The sequence below is a fragment of the Bison bison genome, unplaced genomic scaffold, assembly GCF_000754665.1.
Source record: "Bison bison bison isolate TAMUID 2011002044 unplaced genomic scaffold, Bison_UMD1.0 scf7180017864178, whole genome shotgun sequence".
Classification (NCBI taxonomy): domain Eukaryota; kingdom Metazoa; phylum Chordata; class Mammalia; order Artiodactyla; family Bovidae; genus Bison; species Bison bison.
The window spans coordinates 903,120-909,364 of record NW_011494750.1 but is presented as its reverse complement, the minus strand read 5'-3'; the positions used below and the strand labels follow the sequence as shown (position 1 = coordinate 909,364).

At 48.7% G+C, this 6,245-nt stretch overlaps 1 protein-coding gene across 1 annotated transcript in view; it reads right to left on the bottom strand.

The window, feature by feature from the left end:
• CRY2 (cryptochrome circadian clock 2) overlaps positions 1-6,245 on the bottom strand; it is a 36,606-nt gene that overhangs the window by 29,903 nt on the left and 458 nt on the right. The gene's annotated exons all lie outside the window — the stretch shown is intronic.

Sequence of the window (6,245 nt, the reverse complement as noted above, 5' to 3'; positions counted from 1 at the left end):
ATACCAGAGATTGCTTCCATGCCACCTGCACCCTGCCAGGCAGGATGCCTAGGGATAACTGGCGACTTTTAGACTTCACAGTCTCTAGACAGAGGGTCCTCCATCTGTGGCTCCCAGAAGTGTGCCTGCCTTGCACTTGGGGGTCCGCATCCTTCACAGTCCACTAGGCTGCACAGGACGCCGAAGCTACAAACAGGACTGGCATGCACGTGAAGCGAGGTTCCAGCTGCCTTCTGCAGACTTTATTTCTATACCTCATGTATTTATGTGATTGCAAGGGGTCTTAGGTGCCGCACGATCTTCACTGCACCGTCTTTTGTTTCAGCACATGGACCCTCTAGTCGTGGTGTGTGGGCTCGAGAGAGAGCAAGCTCAGTGTTGTAGCCCCCGGACTTAGTTGCTCCATGGCATGTGGGATCTTCACTCCCCAACCAGGGATTGACCCACAGTGTGTCCACTGCACTGCAAGGCGGATTCTTAACCACTGGACCACCAGGGAAGACCCTAGACCTCATTGATCAAAAGGAGAGATTCTTTGCAGCAGCTCTGAAGTACAGATGACCCAGTGAGAACCCTTTTCTTTTTTGACAAGAGAAGTCTACAGTCAAGGCAGGCAGCAGAAGGTAGGACTCCGAACTTAGCAACCAAATGATAGTAATAGTAACAGCAGCAACTAACAGTTCATGAGCATTAACAGTGAACCAGGTACTATTTTCCCTGGAGGAGGAAATGGCTACCACTCCAGTATTCTTGCCTGGAGAACTCTGTGGACAGAGGAACCTGGTGGGGTACAGTCCATGGAGTTGCAAAGAGTCAGACAGGACCGAGCACGCATGCACAGGTACTATTCTACTTGCTTTACATACCTCATTTAATTCTCATTTTACAGTTGAGGAAAACTGAGGCACAGAGAGACTAAGTAATTTGTGTAACATCAATCACCTAATGAATAGCCAGAATTCAAACCCGGACAGTGTGGCCTGGTGTCTGCATTTGTAACCACCAGGCTCCACTGCCTCTCAACCAGCACTCACCCCTTGAGCACTGAGGCCAACACTCTGCTACTAAACCCTTGTTCCTCGAGGGGATCGAAACAGCTGGGAGCCACCCCGCAGCTTGCCAAAATTCAGGGCCTCAGGCTCCCTCACAGACAGACCTCCAGAAACAGAATCTGCATTTGTAGCAAGCTCCCCTGGTGATTCCTTTGCACATTAACGTTTCAGAAGCACTGTCCCAGAATACAGAACTTGACTTCTAGCTTCTATTGACAAGTTGCCTGCCTTGGCTTCTAGTTTGTTTTCACTAAAGCTCCTCTCTTTGAGATCCTGGTTTTGGCTCTCTAGAAATGCTGTTACTTCCAACTCCCCAACCCCCAGTCAAGCCCTGCAGGGCTTCTCCAGAAAGGGAGGTCTCACGATGACCTCCAGGAGCCCCGGCCTCCAAGCAGAGAGAGAAACTGCAGCCGCTGCTAGGGCACCATGCGAGAGGCCTACCAAGAAGGAATGTGGAGCAGTGATGCTGCTGGGCAAAAGCGCCCTGGTGCTGGCGGGCACATTCTTTCACCAGAGAGAACCTTGGGCCTTTGTGCTCCCGTCGAGCCCTCCTCTCCATGTGGCCAGTTTCTCTCTACTCCAGTGAGGGACGACTCCAGAGAAAACTGGCCTGGGCACTGGAGGTGGCAGTGTTTGGGCAGCAGGTCACCCTTGGCAGCTCCCAGCTGAGCTTACATGGCCAAAATTCAGAGCACACAGTCCTGTGTGAGCGGCTCAAGCTCACCCTTTGGATCAGACAACATGTGCAGCTCAGTCGCATTATGTAAGTGCTCTGCAGTCAGAAGCACAAGTGGAGGAAACCAACTTGGGATTTCCAAAAATACTAAAAGGACAGTAATTCAGGGACTCCGTGGAGCTAGCCTTTTAAAACAAGACAGGCAAATCTTTAGGCAAGAACTTCTCCAGAGACAGCAGATTCTGTGTTGAGAAATATTTTTGTTTGTTATTAATAGGAGGAAGGAAAATGATAGTGAACTCTTTTTTATGGGTCCAGATTGCCCTTGACCAAGTTTCTCTGCTTCAAGCCAAGGTTATTTAACTGTAATGATGATATTGTTGGCTGGCCCAAACTGGCTGCATACGGCATTAATAGAAATTAACTTCTCCTAAGGGCTTCCCAGGTGATGCAGTGGTAAAGAAGCCACCGGCCAATGCAGGAGACACAAGAGATGAGGGTTCAATCCCTGGGTCTGGAAGGTCCCCTGCAATAGGAAATGGCAACCCACTCTAGTATTCTTGCCTGGAAAATTCCATGGACGGAGAAGCCTGGTAGGCTGCAGTCCATGGGGTCGGGAAGAGTCGGACACGACTACAAGACTTCACTTTCACTTTTCACTTTCATACGTTGGAGAAGGAAATGGCAACCCACTCCAGTGTTCTTGCCTGGAGAATCCCAGGGACGGGGGAGCCTGGTGGGCCGCTGTCTATGGGGTCGCACAGAGTTGGACACGACTGAAGCGACTTAACAGCAGCAGCAGCAAGGGCTTCCCAGGTGATACAGTGGTAAAGAAGCCGCCTGCAATGCAGGAGACACAAGAGACAAGGGTTCAATCCCTGGGTCTGGAAGGTCCCCTGGAGTAGGAAATGGCAACCCACTCTAGTATTCTTGCCTGGAAAATTCCATGGACAGAGGAGCCTGGCAGTTTACGGTTCATGGGGCTACAAAAAGTTGGATATGACTGAGTGAGCACATGCGCACACACACACACACACACACAATTTCTCCTGGAGAGTGGGATGAACTGAGAGAGTAGCACTGATATATAGACACCACCATGGGTAAAGTAGCTGGGGAGAAGCTGCTGTATATAACCCAGGGAGACCAGCCTGGCGCTCTGTGATGACCTAGAGGGGCGGGATGGGAGTGGGGTCCAAGAGAGGCTCAAGAGGGAAGGGATATATATATACAGATAGATGACTCACGCTGTTGTACAGCAGAAGCTAACACAACATTGTAAAGCAATTATACTCCAATTTAAAAAAAAAATAATTAAGAGTGCTTAGGCCAAATGGAAAAGGATAAGCCAAACCCACAGTCCATAGCAGGGATGGACCTCTATGTATCACTTGATAAAAATATATTTATTCTTTCCTAACTTCAAAGAGAAAAATGAAGATCAAAGTTTTCATGCCTTTGGGGCAGATGGAAACATTTTCTCAGCAGTAGAACAATAAAAATGACTCTGCTGGGTACAGAGAAACTCAAATTTCCCTGCCAGCAGACCACAGTTCTCAATCTCCTTCTTGCTGACCAGGCTCCAGGGAAGAATCACCCAACATGGACAGTGCATGCGTGTTTAGCTCCCAGCAATGGGAAGAGAGACACATTTGTTCTTACCAGGCATCCCAGGTCACCTCTTTTATTAATTGAGCAATTTCAGCTGATATTTTATTTCTACCAACTCCTTCTGTCCCCAAAGTTCCTGACGATAGGTGCAGCACAGAGCCAAGGAGAAAATGACAGAAATAAAGGGTGAGGTGAATGAACTGTTGCCCAACACCTATCTCAGCTGCAGTAGGGACAGAAAGGTAATAAAAAAAAAAACAAAAAAAACGCAGGGGCCTATTTGGAGTACCCATTTTAAAATCCAGAAGCAGTTCACACACCCCCCTTTTTTTTTCTTTTGATTCTCACTGCAGTACGTCCTTCCAGATGCAGTAAATCTGGGGCATGTAGGGCTGGGCAAAGTGGAACAGGGCTTTGCTAACTAGTCCTTGACAAGAAATAGTCCTGAGGTTCAAATGCTACCATGAGCCATAAACTTCCCACCGCCACCAAGGCAAGGAGTGCACTAGCCCTTCTCCTACGCTAATAAATCTACATATTCTCGGCTGTCTTTCTCTGTCCATTTTGACTCTTAGAAAGTATCCTTCATGGTTATTTTAATCTGATTTATCTGCTGAAGAACGCAGTGTGGGAGTCAGTGTAGGAAGTACAGGAGGATAACAGAGACACAGATTGTGGCCTCCTGGCCTCTGGCAGAAGGCCTGGAGCACACTCTTCTGAGGGAGGCTTCTCAGAAGCAGCAACTGAAGTATTTGCAGAGCTAGAATGTTCTGCTGTGGCACAGTTCTCCCAGGTCACTTCCAGATCCAGAAACAGCCACCAGAAGACTACACATATTGTAGTTATGCAGAGGTGCATCCGGCTCTATCACTCCCCCAACCCCCAACAAAATGCACAAAACCGCCTGCAGTTCTGCCTTCACTCTAAACCTGGGAGCAAGGAGTATGGTGGGGGTGGGATGAATGCATCTGTGTCCAAACCCAAGAGCAATGATCATATTCCATCTATTTTGGGTGACTTCACCTCTCGTCTGATGCCAAAACAAATCGCACTTCTTGCCAATGAGCTGCAACACGTATCCTAAGTTGTCAGGCTGGGGTTCTCTAGTCCAGTGCTTCTCTGGCTTTGCTGCACATGTCAGCTTTAAAGACCCTAGTGCCCAGGCCATAACCCAGAACAATGAAATAGAATTGGGAGAGAAGGGGACCCAGGCATCTTTCACAGGTCCTTAAATGACTCCTGTGTGCCGCAAGGTTAAGAACCACTGCTCTAGTATGTCCCCCAGTTTTATTTATTTCATGGCATCAATTCTACTAAACGAAGGCTGGTTACTTGTCTTGTGCCACAAAAACGTAGGCTCCGGGCGCTCTGGATACCACATCTGCATGTTCACTGCTGTGTCCCTAGCAGCAGTGCCTGGCAGATATTAGGCATTCATTAAATAATTGCTCAATTAACATCTGCATTCTTGCATGGCCTCTGACTTCAGGATTTGACCCGAGCATCTGAGTTTAATCAGCAACAGAGTTTTTGTCATTGATCTGTGACCTCCACAACCACAAAAGAACAGGCAGTCCTATGCAATGTCCTCCAAAACCTAATAAAAGAAGAAACTCCTTCGTGACAATACAACCAGCAAGCAGTCTGGATTCTATTTACTCTCCCTGGCACGCTGCCACTGGGAGAGGGGCAGAGTCTGAAACTCAGTCCATGCTAGGGATGGCAGGTCATTTGAGGGTGTTTGTCAACACCAACCTCCTATCTATAGAAACTGGAGCAGAGGCAGAGCAATACAGGAGCTGAAAACTGTGTGGGCAGGCTCTCCACAGGACTGCTTTTAGTGGTTCTCTCAATATTATATTAAGTGGGGCAGGAGGGGCATTGAATAGACCCACTGCTGGGGCACTCACTCTAGCAGGGCACACACCTTGGAAAGGAAAGAATGGTGGAGAGCTGGCGTATCCTGGGAATAACTCTGCCCCTTGTGCAACAAGGCCACGAGCAAATATCCTCCAGAACAATGCAAACAAACCAGAGGACTACTGCAGGGCGTGTTGCACAGAGATGGAAACACAGTGTCTCAGAACCCCTGGTTTCAAACACTGCTTAAGGAGAAAACACATCCACTGCCTATCTGTTCATCTTTTCCCATGATCCTGTCCACTCCATCTCCTGGGAGTCATCAAAGAGGGGCCCTTGATACCACAGCTTTCCTGCTTCCTAATCTCAGCACATCAGTTGATAAAAGTCTAACCCACAATCGCTCAACTGCGCTTTAAAATCAATCTCGGGAGAAGAGGAAGGAAGGGATATTTTTGGTTCCTTTTTTTTTTCCCCTGGCAAGTCCATAGATGCTGAGGGAATTCTCCAAAGTGGGTTAAGCATTGTTCTCTGCTCTCTAGCTCAGGACAAAGTGTCTCTAACTGAACATGCCCTTGAGCCTGGCACTTTGCCTTATCTGATGGTAAGCCAGAGTCTGTAGACATCTCCCAGAGACAGGATGATCTTGGTGGAGGGAAGGCAGGATGGATTTAAAAAAATGGATTAAAAAAACCCAGAGGCTTAAAGATGACCTTCAGGAGCTGGGCAATGCGCTCTTTACTTGAAGAACGCAGGCATCTGCTGTGCTGTCAATTCAGGAACCCGTCCCTGCCCTCACACCACAATAGCTCCAGTCCTCACCCCACTCCCAACCCCGCCCCAGCCCACGCCTAGACAGGAGTCCCTGTTCTGCCACTCAGTGGCTGCAAGTCCTCGGGCTTGTGTCACAAGGTCAGCTTGTGTCTCTAGGACTCAAGAGTCTCACCTGTACAACGGGGATCGTCGTGAGGACCAACCAAAGAGGGCAGCACACAGTGCGGACCCGGTGTCAGAGGCTAGCCCTTCTGAGGCTAACCCCCCCACCC